Genomic DNA, 24763 nt, shown 5'->3' with positions numbered 1-24763 from the left:
CTTAAACGCTAAATTTGTGATCCCTTGATGCCTCAGAACATGTCCTACCAACCGGTCCCTTCTTCTTGTCAAGTTGTGCCACAAACTCCTCCCCAGTTCTATTCAATACCTCCTCATTAGTTGTGTGATCTACCCATCTAATCTTCAGCATTGTTCTGTAGCACCACGTTTCGAAAGCTTCTATTCTCTTCTTGTCCAAACTATTTATCGTCCATGTTTCACTTCCGTACATGACTACACTCCATACAAACACTTTCAGAAACGACTTCCTGACACTTAAATCTATACTCGATGTTAGCAAATTTCTCTTCTTCAGAAACACAATCAAAAGATACGATCATTTATGTCACATATTTCGATACTCGAAAACTCACTCATTAAAACTTATAGCGTTTTTCCCGTTGACTTACAATCACGAAATTTGGGAAGAAGCCCGAAAATTGATAATTTGTAGTTCTATCACAAGTAAACAATATTTTTTGTCATTTTTTATCCATTTGTCTATTCGTTTGTTAAGACCCTTTCTCTCTGGAACAGTTCGGCGTATTAAGTTCAAATTTATGTCATACACGAATGTCTCTGGTTCCTTGGTGGCGTAAAAATCAAAAGATACGACCATTTATGTCACCTATTTTCATACTTGAAAACCCACTCATCAAAATATATATCATACTTCCCGTTGTCCTTGAATCATGAAATTTGGCGGGAAACAAGGTTTCACGGCACAAATAGAGGAAAAATCGAAAATAAATAATTTGTAAAAATATTTTCGGCATTTTTTATTCGGCTGTCTGTCTGTCCATCTTTTAAGACTCTTTTTTCTCTGAAATAGGTTGGCGTATAAGTTCAAATTTATGTCACATACTAAAATGTATGGTACCTTGGCATTGTAAAAGATTTAAGCTTCTAAGTCAATGAAATCAAAAGATTCAATAATTTGTCACATATTTTCATACTCGCAAACTCACTCATCATCTGTAGAGTACTTCCCGCTGACATACATTTCACAGTGCAAGTAAAGTAAAAAATATGAAACTTGCTAAATTGTTTTAATATCACATCAAAATGTCTTTTGCCATTTGAAGATACGTTGCATTCATCACCCGTCAAAAGTATAATAGATGAACATTACTGTAAGCAAACATAAAATGTACGTTGTAGTGATTAAATAAAAAGCGTTTTATCAAATCATCTCTCTCGCTCTCTCTCTCTCTCTCTCTCTCTCTCTACGTATATAAACTCAAGTCTCCTGCTCGCTTGTTTTTGTGCGTCTGGGCTAGTCTGAGGAACTACTGTAGAGATTTTGATGCAGCCTCGGAATTCCCAGGACCAAATATTTCCAGTATCGATATCAATAACAGGCAAATACAGCTGAGATTCTCGATTCCCAGGATGGATGATTATGTGTGTATATATATGTTTGTATGGAATCCTCAGTGTGCTAGCCCCACTCGCTCATGGCTACGTTTTTAAATGGTAACCTATCTTCTTTTATTTGGTAATCCACTTAATTCCAATTGAGAAAACGAATCATAGTGTACAAGTTACATAAACCCGTTACTGAAAACATAAGACAAAATTAACTGCAACTCTCCTGAACCACAACACAGACCAGGTGCTCAGAGTGACGTTACTCAGCCACTTACTGAAGTTGCCAATAAAGAAATGGAAACAACCACTCATCTTAAGTTGAAGGTTTGTGTGAGTACAATGTCAAAAATAAAGAGGTGGTAGATGTGCTATTATTTACGTAATCAAGGACTGCCTTTACTGTACATAACGTATCATTTAAAAGTGCTACTGTACTGTACCACATGTGCACATATTGTAATTAAGAAAAGTTATTGCAATTACTGTTCTACTAAATTCCAATCTCAACAAATGAATAGAATTTCTACTTTCCCTTTGTTGGTGTACATTACACTCTCATGAACCTTCAACTACAGACGGTTGACTGAACGACCACTGGGCATTTTTCCAGTGTTTGTTTACTGCGAGTTCCAGCAAGTGCACGAGTGATGTTACCCCCAGGTACCTGTACTGCTTGCTAATACAGTGGAGTCGAATTCAATTTTGCCAGTTTTCTGTTAAGTCGCTTTCTTGTCTGTCTGTCTGTTACTAATTTTGAGGTTGATTCGAAACTAACTTTCCGATGAGTTAGAGCTAGAGAACAATGTAGTATTAACCCTGGATTACTAAACCGTCGTAAAAGTTACGATTACAATAGGATATAAAAGACAATATTTTATACTTAATTCGGTATGTAACATGCAATTGGAGATCTAATAACTTAATTAACTAATGGGTAAGCTATAAATTATGATTGCCTTTGAGTAAAATATAGAGTGATAAATTTTACGATGGTTTAGTAACAATTTACGGTAACATTTTCCCTCTTTAGTGTTCTAAGATTAACCGCTTTCTTGTCGTCTGTGTGCTAGTTATGGCGGTTGGAGTGAAGAAAGTTGGTAAAGCCTGGCATAGCAGCTACCTTGCACGACTGTCATATTGAACGTGTAAAAATGGCTCTGAGCACTATGGAACTTAACTGCTGAGGTCATCAGTCCCCTAGAACTTAGAACTAATTAAACCTAACTAACCTAAGGACATCACACACATCCATGGCCGAGGCAGGATTCGAACCTGCGACCGGAGCGGTCGCGCGGTTCCAGACCGTATCGCCTAGAACCGCTCGGCCACTCCGGCCGGCCTGCACGCGTAGTATGGGAATGTGTTCCATGCGGTATGCAAGCGGATAGGAACGGCTGGGCAAAGAGAGACCAAATTTTGCAACTGATTTTAAACAAACTTCCCGGTCAGCTAGAATCTTGAAACTTTACACTCAGCTCAGGTCTGCATAACAATGCAATTCAACTGACTTTCTTGTCTGATGTGTGGCAGAGGGTACTTTGTGTACACTGCCTTTTCCCTCTTTTCCTCGTTCCAGTAGCGAATGGTTTACTAGAAGAATGATTGCTGGTAACCCTCTAAATGAGCTCGATCTCTCTAATTTTTACCTTCACGCTGTTTTCGCGAGATCTGCGTAAAACGATTCCAAATATTGGTTAAGTCAGATGAAGACAAACTGAAATAAATATGAAAACTACCACAAGCCTCTGTCGTAATCTCATCAAAATATTTGAAACCGACTGAATTAAACAATTCACATACAAAGGACCAAAAACCGAAAGTTGGTATTTAAATAAAAATAAAATACATCACGGTTTTAAATCGGACTAAAGACTATATGAAGCCTATAAGTTTGCTTCAGCCGTTTTGGAACAGATACCAGTAGCTACAAGTTATGGTGCAGGTCATACGATAAGCTTTTATATTTTTAAACGTAACGCCATCAAAATATTAGTCGATTTGTGTTTGCATCGTAAAGTTATTCTCGACTGAATATGTCAACTTACGAACCCGATTGTCTTCATTTGCGGGAAGTTTCAATTTTCTGCCTTAACATAAAGAAATCTCCGGCTGATTGTTCGTAAAATGATGGGTAAAACCTAAGGAGAGGCATCTATTAGTAAAAGAACGTGCAGAGAATGATTTCAGCGTTTCAAGATCGGTGATTTTTGACGTCGGAAATTGGCATGGTGGTGGAAGAGAAAAGGTTTTTGAAAAGCGGAACGAAACAATCATAGGAGGTCCTTATCGAAAGCAGTTGATACGTGTGAGCTGTGCACTGAGAGACAAACGGGCACAATGCAGAGATAGGTATGAAAAGAGGTTTTGCAGCATGGCAATGCTCGAAGCCATGTCGTAAAGCACGTCAAAATATACTTGGAAACATTTAAATGATAAGTCTTACCCAACCCGCCGTTTTCTCTAGACGTTGCTCCTTCTCCACCTTTTCCGTTCAATGGTACACGGTCTGGTTGACCAGCACCTTCGGTCATAACAATAACAGCAAAATTGGATTGATTCATCGATCTTCTCAAAAGACGCACTGTTCTTCCGCCGCGGTATTCCTATGCAGCCCGAAAGATGAGGGAAGGTATGGCCAGCTATGGCACAATAAAGCCTCGAACTTCAATACAAATAAATAAATAAATAAATAAAAACGGAGAATGCATTGTTACATACCTAATAAAATAATTATCCTATCCCCGTGCAGATTCCTAACCCCTTGCAGATAGTCCTGAAAATTCGTGATTGTGAAGTTTTAATAGCTATGAAACTGCTAGTAACATTTAAAACGAAAAACACGGGCGCGTGCAGTACATAACTGATGCATTAATAGTTCACCTCCGTATTATTATTTACTGCATGCGCCCCAAGTTTCTCGTTTTACAGCTTACAAGTATCTTCATAGCTATTAAAAACTCACAGTCACTAATTTTCACGACTATCTTTATCGGGTTACGAATCTGTAAGAGGCTAGTAGGAATTATTCTACACATTTTAGCCCAGTTTTAAAACGTGCTACATTAAACATTCAATTTTGTTTAAATAATTGTTGTGTTTTATTTTTAATAACTTTACGTCAATGCGAATGTTACAGTTTGATATGTTTTTGAATAGATCTGGAAGAGAGGAAGTAGATTACCGAACAGAAAATAGACGTACTACTGTTCATATCTTCGAACGAACAAAGCTACAAGATAGGCAATCATGCTCGTTATTTCCCCCTGATAGCAAAACAACTTTTTTTATTTTGCCTCTGGGAAACAAATTATTTGGCGTGGGCAAGGCAAATGGGACGCTCTGTACATCGTAATTAAGATACGTTAGGAATAGGTATATTGTTCGCACATAACTTGAGAACTATATATAATTGATCACCCATATCTGACTAAAGTTACTGGTTAACTAGTAGCGCGTATTTATTGCCGCTTAAAACTAATTCCTTTGTTTTTATTTTATTTACTTATTACGTTCAGTGAGATCGTAATAACCAAAGCCACTCGGTCAGGGAACGAGTCGGTACAGAGTTTACGAAGTGCTGAATAGGAAATTTATAAACAAAAGAATTAAGGAATTAATAAAACACAAAAAAAGTGAGAGAATATACGAATAAATAACACAATACAGAGAAAAGTTCTGAGCTGCTGCGAAGAGCTCCTGTGAAAAGCAGAAGTAGTGTGGCGCAGGGAAACCTCTCAACTTGTGATTTATCACTCATTTGTTTAGTCTGGTGGCCTCGTGGTAAAGTACGTGTCCAGGAACCTACAGGTCGCGGGATTGAATCCCATTCGTACCACGGAATATTTCAGTCTGTCTTTAACTTAGCTCTCATATCTCAATGATGTGAAGATTGTCTAGCAACTACACGTGTTTCTCAGTTCACATTCCATTCCTCTGCTGCGATTACGGTGGCAGTTAGGGACACTCAAATCGCCGAAGAGACGTCTAATTGAAAGACCTGCCCCAAACCATTGAACTATAGGGAATTATTATTATCTGGAAACTTACTGAAAACGAAACCTGCTGAATATTGCACACCTTTGTCCACAATACTTACAGTAGTCCTGTACAAGTTCGTATCGTTTTTCCGCACGGATGTTGGTATGTCAGCCGTGTTATATGAAAAGCGTTAAGACTTGTTTCTTGAAATGTAATATCCTCGATCTCACCCCTCTTATCCTGAAAGTGCAAAGGGCGTCCCGTTACATGCTTACGTGCTTTTGCAGCATGCAGTAGAGACCAGGAAGGTATCAGTTTAATTAGAAATTCTTGTGTGTGATCTTACAATTTATGTAGTAAATCGACAAATATGCAAAATAATTATTTCCGTATGCCCCTCAGAAGTGTGAAGTAGCGGTTGTCATTTACTGTTATTTTATTAATAGTAAGATCTGTAAAAATCGTTTTGAAAAGGAACACATGTGCCCCGGCCGCTGTGCCAGAGCGTATAGTTACATAACGAAATCAATAATTTATGACCATCACAAATAAAGACAATTATTTGGGTATTTCAAACATTTATTATTAGTAAATACAGCTGAACTCCCAATAACTCTATTTCATAAAAAAGGATCACACAAAAATTCCATTGGTTAACTAGTAAGCTGGTTGCAAAAATGAATTTCTTCCTGTTTCAGAAAAGTTGTTAGTTTTATTACTTTTCTATCTCTCTCTCTCTCTCTCTCTCTCTCTCTCTGTGTGTGTGTGTGTGTGTGTGTGTGTGTGTGTGTGTGTGTGTGTGTGTGTGTGTATGTGTGACGTGACCGTGTGTGTGTGTGTGGGGGGGGGGGGGGAATCACACGTTCCAGTGTTTTTAGATGATAATCATCATTAATTAACTTGATGAAGTGATCGAAACGCCGGGGCAGTTTACGTACACCCAGAAACTGACAGCTACAGAAACGCTTCTAAATTAGAATTACGTGTCAGAGGATTTGTAGAGAGGACGGCGTAAAAAAGAAAAGGGAAAACGTTATCGAGTGCGTCGAGTACGGCCTGTGTGCACCGCTGTTGTAGTTGTGGAGCGGGATGCAGTTCAAGAGGAAAGTGAGGAACTGTAGCGGTATTACGAAGACGTCGGAGTAGAGCCGCTGTTTCGTGAAGCAGAGGTCGCATGTTACAGCCCCACCTCGGATAGAGATGCTGTTGTAGAAGAACTAAGCTCAATCACAGTTAGTAGAATATCGCCCTGTGATAGAATACCCTGAAAACAAGGCCTTGGTTAAATGATAAAAGACAGCAACATGACGTGTCAGTACTACATTTCTCTGTTGTCCCTTAACGTTGGTCACTGTAGCCACATTAATCACATTGTTGTAAATATAATAGTTAATAGTCTTCTTTCAGTCGTGTTTCTCATCTTCTGCTCCGCTTTCTTCATTGCTTCCTCAACATATCAATTAAACGATAGCAGTGCTTAACTATACAATTACCTAACAGTCTTTACTAACACAAACTTTTCCCTCTTGATTTTCCATTTTTGTAACTCACATTCAGTTTTTATACGAGAGCGTGCTGAAAAGTAATATCACCGTATTTCTTATTCTGTTCTGAATACCGGATGAAGTATTCCGTGTTACGGAAGTTATTCATTCGATTTTCTCGCTACCCTGACGTAAGTTGCAACCCTCGGCCAGGAGAGGGTTCCGAATTTTGGCGTGTCACAGGGCAGTGTGTAATGTAACTATGTCGGTGCGTGAGAAACAGCGTGCTGTAATCAAGTTTAGAATTCCAAGAGTTAGTCCTCACATGGAGCACCCAGCGTTACACTGCCAGACCAGACATGAGCGATGCGACATCTACAGCTATCCGACGCCTTGTGGCCACTCTCATCGATCATCCTCCATACAGTCACGACTTGGCCCCTTCCGATTTTCATCTGTTTCCAAAACTTAAAAAAACTCTTTCACTTTGATAGAGATGAAGTGGTGCAAGCAGAGGTGAGGTTGTGGCTCCGTCAACAAAACCAATCAGTGGCTGTATCAACAAACTGCGTCGCCAAGGTGACTATGTTGAGAAATAAATATGTACACATTAAAGACGTAAAATGTTGATAAAGTTCGTTTTATTTTAAAAATTTTGAGAGTTTTCACAAAAAAATTCGGAGGAATTACATTTTTACAAGCTCTCGTAATACTTATAGACTGCTTGTCAGTTAAGGTACTTTATCGTAATTCTCTCAGTGTTTCGAATATTATACCTCATCTTACAGTGGCTCAGGTCTACTCTAGGCCTCTAGGTATCACGCGATTTCTCCTTTCTCCCTTCAATTACCAAGAACGGAGCCAGAATTGCTTCTCTCGTGCCGTTACCTAGGCTAAAGCGAGACTGATTTCAACCACTTCCTAGCGTTATTACGAATATAAGTTCTTATAATAAAACGCTAAGTTAAAGGGTGACCGCGGAAGGTCAGGTTCGGTTCTTGTTGGTGGCTCTTATAGGTGGCCTACTTTTAAGTAACGGTCAATAAAGACGCAGGTGTTAAGAGGCAGACAGGCTGGAGAGAGACGTTTCAGTGAAGACGTGAAGTCGGCAAGAAGTGACCTTGAGCAGTCCTTGCGGCGCCTGGGAGAGAAAGAACTGCCTCCAGCGCCCGACAAACGGGACGTCGTCACAGGCCGGTGGATGTTCATGGTATCGACAGGTCTTTGGTGTGAACACGGAGAACAAGCCAGAATGGGCTCACCCCGCCAGGTAATGCCCCCCGCCCCTACCTCTCCCAGGTATCGAAGCCATTTTTTATTTTTTTTAATTGTCCACACTTTTACTTTGTGAATATGCTCGCCGTAAAGTTGTTATCTCATTCACTTTGCCAAGCATTGTTGTTTGTAAACTTGTGTTCCGAAATGAAAATATTTTAGCGAAAGACGATATGTCTCGGTAGCTGTTATCGAGTACATATGGTTAAGCGGCGGCACTTGAATTCGACATACACTATCTGACCAAGTGTATCTGGACACCCCTATGTAACGCGAAATTTACCTGTAGGTGTCACGAGAAGCGGATCCGCTACTATATGAGGGGGCGAGTACTACTGTGTCGCAAGCAGGGAAGCGGGAACAGCAGCGTGGGTAGGACAAATGAGGACTGTGATATCGAACGTGGACTATTCATTGGATGTTAGTAGCCTAGTAACAAACACATCAGAGACATTTCAAGCCTTCTAAAACTGCAAAAGTTAATTTAAAAAAAAATTATTTGAACTACAGAAGTTAACAAGGTGTACTTTTCTGTTGATGGTTTGTTTTATTTGAGTATCTCCCACGCCTTACCGAAATTACGTCTTGTCTGAAAAGTGATGAGAGTGACCATGACACAAAAGCAACGTAACTGATATTGAAAATTTTGTGTACCTACCGAATATTTTCAGTTTGTCGCAGTTGCTTTCGAAGTGGGACCATGTTGATTTTTCACAGTGCCTTTCTTTATGTAGGGGTGGCCGGATTTCTTGTATACACATACTTAGACCACTGACTCTGCTAGCTCGCATCGCTCTCCACTTACGCCCTGCGGTCTGTGTATAAACCTCCGCCTGTTTACCGCGAGATTATACTCCAGCGACAGAATTTACGGCAAGCGTTCTCTTCACATTCCAACGTTTTTTTCCCTCTTGAGGTTACGGTAACAAATTCTTTCTCCGGCTCTGCTCTCTTCCATCCGTGTGTCGATTTTCCTTGATAACTTGTAAGCTCGCACTTCCTAATTGCGTCCCTTTCTCTTTCAAGATGCTGTTCTAACCACTAAGAACCGGTTCAGGACACGCTTTGTACAGTCAGCTGCCTATGTGCAGCACGGCTGAGGAGAGACACTCAGACCGTACTAAACGAGAACTCTTTTCTAAATCGACTACTTTCATTTGATTATTATAAGCGTGAAATAAGCGAAAGCGGAGGCGTTTTTGCTAGTGTTGTAAGAAGTGAATCTTACAAATGGAAGATAGCGATAGTTGTGACAGAGCAATCATAGCTGTACGTATTCACAAAACAAGAGTTTTTTTTATGAACTGTCACAGCATCGACTTAGCATCAGTTTCAGCTGGACAAGGATGAGAGAGATATCGGCCGAAGCCTTGTTAAAAGAAACGTCCCATTACTGGTTTAAGAAAATCCCGAAAAGCTCCACGTAGTATGCAGGCTGTTTTGATTAGACTCCTTCTCGGTAGGATTTCATCGTAACCACTCACTATCGAGGATCTTAATTTCATTTTCTCGTCGTGATTATTTCGCGATACGTATGTGAGAGAAAGTAGTATGTTACCCGACTGTTCCTGGAACGTATGCTCTCGGAATGTCAACAGGAAAACGTCCTCACGATGCGCAATGCCTCTCTTGTTGCGTTTGCCACTGCACTTTGTCGAACGTCTCCCTGAGCCTCACGCGCCGACTAAACGATGCCGGACCAACTGCGCTGCTCTTCGTTGTATCTTTTTTATTTCCTCTATTACTCCAAACTGATGAGGAATACTCAAAAATCCGTCGCATAACCGTTTTGTAAATAACTTCTTTCATAGAGGGATTGCATTTCGTCAATGTTCTTCTAGTGAATCTCGGTCTGGCATCTATTGGCACTGTGTTTTCTGCCATTCTGCTTGAGATTGTTCCGGATGATTAATTCCAGTTATTTTACGGTAGTAGCTGTTCCCAGGGATTTGTCGCCAAATAGTGTAATACGAGGGTTATCCAGAAAGTAAGTTCCGATCGTTCGCGAAATGGGCACTACTGTGAAAATCAAAAATGTTTTATTTGCAACAGCTTGCCACAACTCCCAGATAATTATCTAAATAATCGCCGCTCCGACTTAGGCATTTGTCGTGGCGTTGTACCAATTTTCAATACCCTTGTCATAGAAGGCAGCCGCCAGTGCTTTCCGCTAATTCTCTAGGCAGATCTACAGCTCGTTGTCCGTGCCAAAATGTTGTCATCATAGTCAGCGGTTCGTGCGACCAGAGAGGAAACTCAGGGGGCCAACTGCGGTCTGTAATGTGGATGATCAAACACTTCCCACTGAAAACGCTGCAGGAGGATCTTCATTGCCCCTGTAGAGTGCAGCTGAGAATTGTCATGACGAAGGAACGGCGTGACAGTTGTGTTACGTGGGCGGCATAGCTTCAGGCGAAATTTCTCACCAGGCCCTCGTACTTGGCGGGAGACACTATTTTCTAGCTACATTTACGTGCTCACTGTGCGCTCAGAACTGAAAAGAGCGATGTGCGCGATCGACGGGCGTTCTACAGACACTGCCCAACACATCTGTGCAAAGCTTGATCGGATTTTTACAGTGGTTTCCATTTCGCGACCGATCGGAACTTGCTTTCTGGATAGCCCTCGTAGAACAGTAGTGGATCAGTTCGCCAGTTCCTGCGCAGAAAGTTACATTTACATAAGTTCAATGTCAATCAAAAGTCCCCCCATAAGTATCTGGGCTCCTCCAGATCTTAATGTGTCTGTCGTCGAGCGAGACCATTCCAGGTCTATCTATTACACAGGGTTAATCACCTAAAACTTGCACCGCAGAGATTGCGGAAATGCGAAGTGCTATTGATGTTCGGTTTTCACAGAATGAATTGGTAGTCAGGGGTTCGTATTGTTAGCTAATAAACAGATTGTAGTAATATTCGAAAGTGTATTTCATGGGCAAACATACACATTCTAAACGGAACAATCGCTATCGACACTAGCAAGCTAAAAGTAGGATAAATTAGAATGTCAGTCGTGTTTGCTGCGGGATTTTAGTACGAGTCGTTTACGAGTTATGGTATTTTGAAAAGTTCCCACACCGACATTTGTACAATACCTGTGGTAGCACACACTAAAGAACAACACAAGTAAATACAATAATCATCTTGTGGTGCAGTTCTTCTTGTTGTCTCCGTGCTTGCTAAGAAAATGGGATGAGAAGTTCCGCCTTATGCAAGAACACACAAGAACTGAACACAATAAAACAAATCGCACAGGAGAATGGATATGACGCAAAGAGAGTAGACAAAATAAACCACAAAATACAAAAACAAACAGCACATAACCACGAAACACACACACATACAAACACAACTCATCACACAACAAATCAGCAGACAGTAAGCAACAAATGGCACATAATGACTTACAACAACAAAGTCACACACAGGGTGGGTAATATACTAAAGAAACAAGGACTCAACATAGCATACAGAACCAACAACACAATACAGAGCAGACTCGGAAGAATTACCACCAACACTGACAAATACAGCCAGTCTGGCATTTACCAACTTACTTGCAACTGCTGTCAATCTGTATATGTGGGCCAAACATGCAGGACCTTCAGAACCAGATATAATGAACACCTCAGAGCACTGAAAAGCAATAGCACACACTCAACATCTGCAGACCACCTGGTAGCACACAACCACCACCCAACAGACATTAAAACTGACCTTCACATCCTAAAAACTAGCAGCAGCCTACACCAAAAATTAACTATAGAAGAAAACTACCACATCCAAAAATCAATAGCCCAAGGAAAGAAAGTACTCAATGAATACACATCACTGTGCAACAAAACTCTCTTCGCCACAATAGAAGAACTATACAAGTAAAACATACACACAAATCCTCTCTCTTTTCTTTCTTTCTTTCTCTCTCTCTCTCTCTGTCACACACACACACACACACACACACACACACACTCTCTCTCACACACACTCTCTCTCCCAGTACTCATCACACACACGCAAACCCACATGAACCACACACCACTAACACCAAATACAATTCAAACTCGCGCGCCTCACCCACCCAGCAGAACACGCTACGAAACAAATGAACACCACACAGCCACAACAACACGTAATGGCAGCGAAAACTCCGCCTATGTTTTGAGTAATCGAAAAACTGCATTGCCACGCGAACACAGGCAAAGAAGTAAGCCTATTTACTTCGCCAACAAAACAGGAAAACGTACCACAACTTCAAAACTGTAAGTTACAGAAAGAAAACGTGATACAGTCTTATTTCCGTTCGTAAATACATAACAAATAGAAAATAAATTACGTTTTGCTGTTTGCAGATGACATGTTGTATATTGTGTAGCATAACAGCTACCAAAACAAGAGGACAATAACATAATGTAAGGTATGTTACTTTTCGCCAATTAAGTTATATATGCAACTTTTACATAACGTTGTAGACGACGCAAATGTTAATATGTTAACAACAAATTTACAGTTAAAAATAAAAATAGAACCCACTGATGATAGCACAAAAGTGCTGAAACATGTATGGGTGAAACAAAAGAAAAAAGGTGTTCTTGCATAAGGCGGAACTTCTCATCCCATTCCCAAGTAAATACACTAGTTATGTGGATTGTAACCAATAACGAGACAATTGACCATCACGGGTTGTACTCAAAATGGCCACCGCAGACTCTCCCAGTCTGGTATGGAACGACTGCTGCACACGTGCTAGAAAAAATGGTTCGAATGGCTCTGAGCACTATGGAACTTAACATCTGAGGTCATCAGTCCCCTAGACTTAGAACTACTTAAACCTAACTAACCTAAGGACATCACACACATCCATGCACGAGGCAGGATTCCAACCTGCGACCGTAGCAGCAGCGCGGTTCCGGACTGAAGCATCTAGCACCGCTCAGCCACAGCGGCCGGCACTGCGTCCAATCCAAGGATTTGGAAACAATTCGTGAAGCCATGGTGTAGTACCGGCGTGGCCTTAGCCTTACGCTCTGGACTGGCCCGATTCGATTGCTTTCCTACGTTTTGGATTTGAAGTGCGTGAAGTTCTCTAAAGGAGTATTTTATTAAAAATCATTTTTTAGCATTTTAAGGAACACTTTTATCTTATAATAAATACAGAATTTAAATAAAAGTAAAGAAGTTGGTTCTGGAGAGAATCGAATCAGATTATTTACGAATCGCTAGATTTTACTGCTTTAAAAAAGAAGAGTATCTAAGGTTCCATTGTTAGAATGCGCTTGTAGCAGATGCTGCCACCTGTTGGAGGGCATGCGAGACGGCACACCTGTGTGTGTCCCAGTTGCAGGGCGAGCGGCGATGACGCGACGGAAACGGGGGAGGTCGGCGGACCTAATGTTTCCTGCCGGGGGACGCCGCAATTCCGGAAACCGCCGTTGCCAACTGTTGTCCTCTGCTACTACTGCCTCGCACAACAGAGCAAACATTACGTTTTTAAGGTTTTTCAGTTCTATATTTGTCACTCGCTACAGAATATTAATTCCACATCTAGATAATTCCTCCCTGTAGTTAAATATTAAGCAAACTACTCAAGTATGGAATGAAAGAGTACTAGAAAGAATAGGGGATGAAAAATTACCAACAGCACTGAGAGACACTAACAGGACATATGCAAATACGTCTAGTAATTGTTTTTTAGAAATTATTTTTGTAGTCTTTAAGTGGGTTATAGAAAGGGGAAAATGGAGGAAAAGTTACTGTCTTGCCAGCTGTACAAAAAAGTATCTAGATACTGCAGAGTAAACACATTTTCTACATGTTGTCTATATGTAACAGCGTGTGTAAATACGTAGTTATCAGTCAATAGCTCACTCAATACAAAATGGAAAAAATACTTCTTTCATTTTTGTTTCTAAGATATTTATTAAATTCAGCTTACACAGCACCTAGAACATAATATCCAAACGAAACGCTGAATGAGATTTGTGGTGTCACCGCCAGACACCACACTTGCTAGGTGGTAGCTTTTAAATCGGCCGCGGTCCGCTAGTATACGACGGACCCGCGTGTCGCCACTGTCAGTGATGGCAGACCGAGCGCCGCCACACCGCAGGTCTAGTGAGACGTACTAGCACTCGTCCCAGTTGTACAGCCGACTTAGCCAGAGATGGATCACTGACAACTACGCTCTCATTTGCCGAGACGATAGTTAGCATAGCCTTCAGCTACGTCATTTGCTACGACCTAGCAAGGCGCCATAGCATTTGATATTGAGATTATAACATGTACCGTCAAGAGTGATGTACACCAATTGTGGATTAAAGTTAAGTATTATATCAACTACGTACTTTATTTGCTACTATTAATTCCCTTAACTGTTCCAGACCTCACGCCAGTCAGCGTGTAATTAAACGCGTGCATTTCGGCCTCCTCTAGCAACACAGTGTTGGCTCTTCTGCCAACACTTCAAGATTATTTATACAAATATCGTGACAAGTCAAAATAACCTCACCAGTGCAACGTACACAAACTGTCATGTAAAGTCAGAGATTGAGTTATTTGCACAGCTTTTCTTGTTGAATATGGCTCTAAATACACGCTTCAATTTGTGTAAATTTTTCCTTCTTCCTAAACTGGTTCTTAATGAGCGAAACACAATGTGAAACTAAGAAAAATTCACACCTGACGACGTTCTCTGCACCCACCCGAAGAGGGTGCCAGAAGTTCGTAGCGCAGCAAGCTAATACATATTTAGTACCATAGATGCTTCACTAGAAGCGCACAATTTTTCAATCCATGTTATACATATGCAGCACCTTGACATTGGTAAGAGCAATAGACACGTGGCAGACAAAGTAGTCATGTGAAGATGAGAACATTAACACACGATCAGGTGATAAGACTATTAAAGAAGGGCGATTCGAAATAAGTAACAGCTGACTATGAGATATTTTTTCCATGGTTGTACTGCACCCTTCTCGGTAGCTGAAGCTACTGAGGCACACTAGTGCGGTTGGCGCTCGATCGTCAGTTAATCGTTTGAAATTTCCTGGACGAAAAAAATGATCGTCAGGTATATTTTCCGGCAAGTCAAAAAAATGTGGTTTATATTCCAAAAACCTTCCCTTTATCTCATGGAGTTAGGACTTGTGCCACTCAGTTGGGATATATCTGTAGGATGGAAAGGTTAAGTTGGAGTCTATCTTGCTTTTAGGAGGAGAGATTAGTGTTTAACGTCCCGTCGAAAACGAGGACATTACAGACGGAGCACAAGCCCGTATTAGGGAAGGAGGGTAAAGAAATCGGCAGTGCCCTTTTAAAGGAACCATCCCGGAATTTGTCTGAAGCGATTTAGGGAAACCACGGAAAACCTAAATCATCCACGCGGGGTAGCCACGCGGTCTCGGGCACCTTGTAACGGTTCGCGTGGCTCCCCCCGTCGGAGGTTCGAGTCCTCTGTTGGGCATGGGTGTGTGTGTTGTCCTTAGTTAGTTTGTTAGACTAAGTAGTGTGTGGCTTAGGGACCGATGACTTCAGTAGTTTGGTCCCATAAGATCTTACCACAAATTTCCAATTTTTTTCCTAAATCAGGATGGCCGGAAGCGGGTTTGAAGTGTCGTTCTCCCGAATGCTATCTTCCTTGGGTTCGGGGTGAGTTGGCTACTTACTCACGTCGACTTTGACTCTCTTTCATTTCTTCAAGTTCATCCGTACCAATACAAATAGAACATTATAGTGCAGTAGGAGTTATTACAATTTGCCACATGATGCGAGTATACACTGACACTTCGCAAGAGACCAGTAGAAGTCAATAGCAAAGCACATCTACTAGGACCTTGCCTAGGCCAGCAATAAAAAACCTCTCGTGTGTACACGATGTCTTGCAAATAACAGGTCCAGCTGAGCAAGTAGATTTTGCGTTGCTAGATTTCCGAAAGCCGTTCGAGAACGTATCACATCGTCGAGTAACAACCAAGATACAATAATACGGAATCTCTTCCCAAATATGAGATTTTTACGTGAACATCCTATAATAAAAACTAGAACCTTGTGCCGGACGGTGAATATTCCACAGAAAAGAAAGTGCAATCAAGTGTGACCCAAGGAATCGAACTAGAACCTCTAATGTTCTCAGGATACACAAATAGTTTATCAGATAGCATCAGCTGCACTATCGGCTTGTTATCTGACGATGATGATGATGATGATGGAGTCCAGACGAACATATCCTTGTTGGACGATCATAAGAAATGGCAAAAAGATTTGGATATCATTTCCGCGCCCTATAATGAACAGCAGCATTGCGCTCTTTCAGCAGAGGTGCCACAGATCTCCATCTATCCTACTTTACAGAGTAGACAAGTCTCCGAACCTCACGTTCTGTGAAGAGTGTTGGACGTCTAACCATTATGTGCATAGTGGTAGTTTCACTTCCCTTCTACCTCTTTGCGTAGGGGATCAATGGAAAATAATGCCTGAAGCGAAGAGAACGAATCCTATACTGATTACAACACTAGAGGTAAATATCTTGAGCGCATCACGTTGCATAAGTATTTATGGGTAATATTAACGAATTGGATTGTGGCTGAGCGGCAAGCCTTTGAATTGGATGCCACTTAGGCGACTTGCGTGTCCTTAATCTGTCCCAGTGATCCAGCCAGGGCAGTGGACCTACACTTAACATGAAATCCGAACCACGTTCCCTTCCTGGTGACTTCTTGCGTGGTTAAGAGGTGAAGTTTAGAGTAAAGACAGACTGAAAGTTTCGGACCCTTCAGTCGTGCTCCGTGACTAGACCACCAGATCCGACTTTAAAGGTAATACTAAGAAGCGGTATGACATGGAATGAACACGTAAAGTTAGTGTTAAGGAGGACGAACGGAAGACTGAGAATTGTTGGAATGGTTTTGGGAAGATAAACTGCTTCTCTAAAGGGAATGGCATGCAAGACTATTTCTCCCGTGCTTGGTGTATACACTGATGAGCCAAAACATTATGACCACCTGCTTAATAGCTTGTTTGTTCGTTTTTGGAACAAAATACATCGCTAAAAATCTGCGTATCGGTGATCCGACAGTTCGTTGTTAGGTTTGAGGAGGGACGTGGCATTGGATGTCTACACACAGGTCGGGTAATTCGCGTAAATAACGGGCCCAAGATTTGCGTATGTGATGATGGCGGATGATAGCGACGCAGATAGATTCCATAAGATTTACATTAGGCGGATTTGGTCGCCGAGACATCAGCGTTGGGTTCACTATAATGCTCCTCACACCACTGTAGCACGGTTCTGGCTCCGAGACTCGGACAACTATAGTGCTGAAAGGTGGCGTCGCTGTCGGGGAAGAGATCAAGCATGAACGAATGCAGGTAGTCGGCCGCTGTCAGCGTGTCTTTGATTATTATCACAGGTTCCACACAAGCGCAGGAGAATGTCTCCCATAGCATAATACTGCTCCCACCAGCCTGCATGTGTGACGCGCTGCTCGTTTGGAGCCGCCGTTCACCTAGATGACGGAGTTTCTGCAAACGACCATTGACTTCGTGTAGCACAAAAATGTTCCAACTGAAGAGCCAACACGTTTCCACTGATCGACTGTCTCGTGCCCACTGCAGTCGTAACTGACGATCTCGCTGGGTCAGCATATGGATACGTAGGGATGATCTGCTGCGGAGCTCCATGTTCATTAACGTGCTATGAACGGTGTGCTCCGGGACACTTTTGCGTGCACCAGCAGTGCGATCTTTCAGCACAAATACCACAGATCACCATCTATTCTACTTTACAGAGCAGACAAGTCTCCAAACCTCACATTCTGTGAAGAGTCTTGGACGTCTAACCATTTTGTGCGTTGTGGTAGTTTCACTGCCCTTCTACCTCCTTCTGTAGATGCCGCGACAGTAGCACGTGAACATTCGACTAGCTTCGCTGTTTTCGAGAGACTCGTTCACAGGTTCTGTGTAACAATAATAATCTGCCCTTTGTCAAAGTCGCTTATCTCAATGGATTTCCCATTTGCAGCACGTATCTTCGCTAGGGTGATCTCCCGTCCGTGTCTACTCTGCTTACGTACTTTTGTTACTGCGTCACGTGTTCGCTACGCCACCACGCGGCATCCAGCGTTCCGGTGGGCAGTTGTCACAATGTTTGACTTACCAGTGTATACTAAGGAGTTACAACTGCAGACATCTAACGAATTCAGAGGCGCACTGCCAGGGTCGTAACAGGACATTAGAGCTCTTATGAAAGTGTAACAGAATGCTTCGAGAGCTTAAATGAGAGTCCTTGGAAGATGGATGGGTATCTTTCGGGAATAACTATTGTATAAATTTAGAGAACCTATGTTTGAGTAAGACTATGTAGTAAATAAGCTGCCTCCATCTTATATCTCGCTTAGTTGTTAAGGGAATAAGAAGAGAAAAAATAGGGCATATAGGCACAAATTTTTCCCTCGCTCATTAGGTATCTGGAATAGTACAAAAAATTGATAATTTTGGCACGAAGCATCGTCTGCCATACGCTGTCAGTTTTGCAGCGATGCATTTCTTCTTTCTGCGTCAACGTTTAAGCTCAACACAGGATAGTTTGATAATCTTAGTGCAAATATTGAATTATGCATGGGTCCCCTCTTTCTGCTGGAAACAGGTCCCTCCACAACATCATTTCTGCTCAAAAAATGGTTCAAATGGTTCTAAGCACTATGGGACTTAACATCTGAGGTCATCAGTCCCGTAGGCTTAGAAGTATTCGAACCTAACTAACCTAAGGACTGCCCGAGGGAGGATTCGAACCTGAGACCGTAGCAGCAGCGCGGTTCCGGACTGAAGCGCCTGGAACCGCTCGGCCACAGCTGATGGCTTATTTCTGCTCTCTCTGTGTTTTATCCACCTTCGATTTCCTTGAACTTACTGTAGTAGGGCACTTCACTCTGTGAGTGACGGATGTTCCTTGCGTGTGATGCAGGTCTAAGACGCTGCAGCTGGCGCTGGGAGGACAGTTAGCAGAGAGAATGAGGGAGAGTGGAGCAACAGCAATAGCAGGGCAGTAGAGGCAGACGCTGGTACGTCAGCTGTGCGCATAGGCTGCGCCTGCCAGATGGCACGGGATACTTCCCGGCGCAGCGCGGCGCTGAGCGGCTGTCACAGGACCACAGCGTCTGCCTGGCCCGCTGTTCCCAACACTGCAATGAGAGCCAGAGAAGGTGCGCTGCGTAATTCACTGCACTGCACTGGTTTACTATATACTAACGACCAATTTTGGTTGAAAAAATAGGTAACTTGGAACATTCTCGCTTCAGCCCCTACAGTTTCATGAAGTTCCCAAGGCGTCTATCGTTGAGGTGCGTTCCAAGTAGAGAGCTGTCATTCAGTTTCTTGGTGGAAAACCAGAGCATCGCAGATATTCATAGTCGCTTGCAGAATGTCTACGGATACCTGGTAGTGAACAAAAGCACGGTGTGCCTTTGGGCGAGGCGTCTGTCATTACCGCAACAAGGTCACACAAACCTGTCCGATCTCCCGCGTGCCGTCCGTCCGCACAGAGCCGTGATTCCTGCACCGTTGGAACGTGTGGACACTCTCATTCGAGGTGATTGACGGAACACAGTCTCACACTTTGCTGCGCAACTTCACTTCTCTGTTGGTAGTGTTAATGTGCTCCCTCATGCTGCAGCGATCAACTCTGCCCTCAACAAACTGAAGAAATGATTTCAGCGTGTTCATCGCCACAAAAATGCAAACGAATTTCTGTTCCTCCCTGAGAACGCAAGGTGCCACACAAGCCTGCAAACCCGAGAGGAGCTTACAGATCTTCACTGCACTCTTCTTTCTCATCCAACCTAAAGCCCGGATCTCGCACTTTCCGACGTCTATCTGTTTGGCCTAATGAAGGATGCACTCGCAGGATGTAGTAAGTGGATGACGGGGAGGTTATTGATGCAGCAAGATGTTGGCTCCGACGTCGACCAGTAGCGCGGTACCATGTGCAAATACTGGCCGCCCAATAAGGCGGCGTCAGGGCATCGCATTGAACGGAGATTACGTTGGAAAATAGGGTTTTGTAGCTGAAGGAGTGGGAAATAACATGGTGTGTTGGAATACTGAACAAAACCAACCTGCTTTCAGAAAAAAATGTGTCACATTACTTATTGGACGCTCCTCGTACAACGCCCTGGATCAGATGAGGACCCTTGGCAGCATGTGTAGTGCGGACCCTACCAGAGAAAACCTCGTGCTATCTAACTCTTCAAATCAGTGTAAGCGTATAACTCAAGATACAAGGTTTATAATTTAAGTGAATCAAACTTTACTACTCAATTTATGATTTAATATACTGATGCAATTAAAAAATGAAAATAAAGTAAATTATTAACGGTTTGAACTCAACATATTAACATCATCAGGAACAACCATAATTAAAAAGAGGATTAAAACTTGAGATTCATTTCCATGCGAAAATCATTATCTTAATTTTAGAAATAACACATTTATATTGCTAAATTGCTAACCTGTGGTTTGATCCAATTGCAGGTTGCATATCTATCGGCTTCCCGGGTCAACAAAAATTTGATTTTCAATACGTCATGTATTTATTCTCCGAATTTAAAAATTTAGTCTGCTCATTAAGAACTATAATCATATGAAAACGGTTTAACGCAATAACTCAAGTATTACAGTTAGAAACTGTGTATTTGTCTTCAAGGAGCATAATTCACAGCGTAGAAATTACCCAGACGAAATTGAGCCAATATCTGAGAATGACAGCACTTAGCAACTTCCAATGAACTTTATACATAATTTCAAAGTTAAGTAAAACATTTATTGTTACTAACCGCACCTACCCCCCTCGACCACCACCACCCACATACAGTTTCGCTGTCCATGCAGCAAAATTGCTGTATCAGGTATGACATTCTAATTTATTATTTTTTTACTACTAACTCTATTCCCAACACACTTCGTAAACCATATCCACATATGGCACTGAATGTTCCTCAAAAAATTATATCACTGTATGACACATAGTTCAGAAGACATGACATCATAAACATTGAGATAAATAAAAAACTAACTTCTGCTTAAAACGGGGAGCAAATTACCCACATTATACTCATCCAGACTTTGATAATGGGAGCACATAACGATTACCATCAAGATTTAAACGTTACTTCAAACCTGTCTAAACTTTTTCTCTTTCCTTGTTGTACGTCAAATATTTATCACATTAACTCATTTGTAAAGCAGTCACACATATGAAGCTGTTTTATAAATGGGAGTTCGTTTCCTTAAAGAATAACGATTGGAGGATTTACTGCTTGCGACTCTAAGCACACATGCGAAGTAACAAGACAGCAAACAGAACAGACGAAATTTCGGAAGCCGTTCAGACATATTTTCTGAATATTTTGGTATTAGGAACCCGTGGTCTCTGGTTGCTCATTACAGATTAATTGAATTTCATTTGATTTCTTGTATCCATTAAACTTTGTTCTTGTGCTGTATTAAAAATATCTTGCAAAGGTAGACGGCATGTGTTGTATGTCTTGTTTAGAAACAAACTTGTTCGATACACTCACGGTACTTGCTGTTTACAACGGTAATGCCGCCGGCACTACTGTTGTATATTAAATACAACTGTCCCGGCTTATTGGATTTGAAGGACGTAAAGATCAGGATGTTCATCATCTACACACATTAATTCAGCCATCATACTCAAGACGTGTTAAATTCCTATTCCATCGTTCTGACTGAGGAGTGTCGTGGTTCCCCTAGCAAGGAGAGTACGGCTAAACCCGGTATCTTAAAATGTAGGGTCATACAAGGAATATGGAATTGTAGGGGAACCCGGAGCAGAAAGTTATAGCACGGCATGACGGGACTGTGGTCTTTTCTAAACTGGAGAATGCTGTAGTGAAATGTAACCATGTTTTAGAATGGCGTGCGACTTGTAAGTGATCGGTTGTCCTTCATGTTTCCAGATGCGTTTATTTTTTATTTTTTTTTTTTACTTTTGGCGAATTTCGACGCAAGTTAACTGTTAGTTTTTTAACTGCACACCGTTAAATGATGCGTAATCTTAAATTGGATGCCAATCGCAATACTTCAGTTATGTAATACGTTTCAATCCGTCAGTTATTACACTCCATAAAAGTTGCTAACCTCTTGGGGCGGAACGAATCCTATTCTGCCTCTTTACTTTTACATGCAATCAGCTTTCAAACTAAATACTTCTTTTTTGTCCTTTACTTTTCCAGACGGTGCCAACTGACATTAGAAAGACCGATAGATAGCAATGGGATGATAAATTGTTAAATCAATGTAAATTGCAGTTTCAGTAATTTTATCTTCTGAAATGCGATTTTTAAAAGCATCTAAAGAGATTCCTTATTCTTCAGCATAAGTTGTTTATAAAACAGCTTTATGTCTTAGTTTTAAGACGATATTTCTAATAATTTCAACGTTTCAGCAATAATTTTAACGTTTACGCAATAATTTCACTAAAAATCACCTATACCAATTCTGCTCCGTGGGTGGGACAGCACGGGAAATATAGGAAGCATTTCTTTGAAAAAATGTAAAAAATACAAAACACACATTTTAAGTAATTTGCAAGTAAGGTACGTTATGTTATGCTACAAGGTGGTTTTTATATCTTTAAGAAGTGTTTTCGTCTGTTGGCTCATTTTATAAAAACTGTTAAACATTAAGCATTCCGTTCCGCCTCGAGTTCCTCTAGACTTTCTACCACCAATCAAGGTTGTTTATCTACAAAATTCTGCATTTCTGTATACTCGACGTTTGCACGTTAATGAATTTACGGAAGCAAATGTGGCTGAAGAACCGAAACCGTGTAACAGACAATTCATGACCCGCAGCCTTACACGAGTCACAACATATCGTGGCAAAGATCTGGATAATGTAATCATGGTGACTTTTTACATTAGTCTTCTGCAGTGCGGACGCACCGAAAATGCTGTATCACGTCCACATATTTCCCTGGGCGAATCTGCTGCTCTCTCTGTGTTTCAATCACTTCCTTGATAATCCACATTCGCATTTTAATGACGGGTAAGGGAATCACGTACGAAAACACAGCAAATTCCGTTTTCGGAAATGTGGCTCTGTGAATATTTCGTGTGTCACCATATATTTTCAAACATATGTTTAGTTTTTTGCCAAAAACACCTCATTTACAAGTCTTCTGAAATTTCTACCTATAATTTTTTGTTACAATTGTCTGTTACACTGTTCCTAGTTGTGCTTTTCTAGTCTTCACATTCGTTAATCTTCAAACACTGATTCTACACAATAGCAGAGTTTTGCCAATAAGCGATCTTGATGGGTGGTTGGGCGGACGCACATCTCCATACTTTAAAATAATTTTCATTCCTTCCCTCGTTAAGTCATTTTAGGCATGCCCCGGTACCATTTCTTCGAGAAGTCAGCAATGCTTCCTCCACATACTTCTCTCAACTGGACCGTCTGTAATGACTTCGCAGTCGACGAGATGTTGAATTTGAACCTCCGTTTCCACGTATCTCGCGTGTCTCGAAAACACCTAAGGATACTTCCGAATTTAACACTTCCCGTTAGCGGGTGGATCACTATCAATTACTTCGTACGAGAGTCAGCTCAAAGATTAGAGCAGCCTGGTGAGCAGGCTTTGAACCGACTTCCTCTGAATCAAAAGTCATCCCTCTTATTTTCGTAAAACTGCTTTGTTACGGGGTCAATTTACGAGATACCAGAACACACAGAAAGAGGAGATCACCGGAGAAATTAGTGTTTACTTATGGCTAATTAGCAGCCATATGTAGTTACGGCTAGTAAGAGAAAGTGTGTGGTAATGCTGAACGTTTTATGGGAGTACTCGTGGTGGCACAGATGGTTATGATGAAAATGTCTGAAGTTGTCGTAGCTGTTTGTGCCACTACATTGCTTTAAGCCAAAAAATGATAAACAGCGGGAAAAAAGAATACAAAGCCATTGTAATAATCTAGAAGCACGACGTTGCTCAATAAAGTGTCTGATTTATTTAGCCAGATGAGTTTTGTACGATTCCAATAAATATTTTGTATTGGAAATATATATTCATCAGTTCCTGCACTGCCTTTTTTTAGGTGATTTTAAGTTGTTCCCTCCGACAGGTTTCATTTAATACGGGTAGCGCCTTTCGCTTTGTAAACTGAAAGATATTGAGCCTAACATTAGATTCATCCAGGCACGATTAGTATTGTATGCCTTCGAATATCAGGATGCCGTACGTTTCAAAGCCTTCATGCTGCTTACATACAGGATGTTTGTTTTAACTCGAGGCAGCTAAACATCTCGAAAACGACAATCGTACGAAAAAGAGGTTCTAAGTGAAAATTTAATATTTGTAAAGGGGACATATGTCTATGTTACAATTAGTCACCTCCTAACCACCCCTACTGTGGACGGGGTCAAATTTACTTTTTCAAAGGGGAACCCCCGTTTTATTGCATATTATGAGTCTACGTCAAAAAATACGTACGGTTCACTCAAACCATTGTTTTCCATTTGTGGTAGATGGCTCTGTAATCAGTAAATATCAAATGTGCCTGTATTAGCAATTAAGAAATAATGCATTTGATTCTGTATTTCACTTGCGACGTAAATGTAAACATTTGTAGTCTAACGGTT

The 24763-nt window shown here is 41.4% G+C and overlaps 1 protein-coding gene across 1 annotated transcript in view; it reads left to right on the top strand.

The window, feature by feature from the left end:
* The window catches only part of LOC126154484 (espin), a 485111-nt gene that overhangs the window by 1968 nt on the left and 458380 nt on the right, over nt 1–24763 (top strand). The window lies entirely within an intron of this gene.

The sequence above is a fragment of the Schistocerca cancellata genome, chromosome 2 (assembly GCF_023864275.1).
Source record: "Schistocerca cancellata isolate TAMUIC-IGC-003103 chromosome 2, iqSchCanc2.1, whole genome shotgun sequence".
Lineage (NCBI taxonomy): Eukaryota > Metazoa > Arthropoda > Insecta > Orthoptera > Acrididae > Schistocerca > Schistocerca cancellata.
The sequence above is the reverse complement of the archived record's forward strand: the minus strand, read 5'-3'. Positions and strand labels throughout refer to the sequence as shown.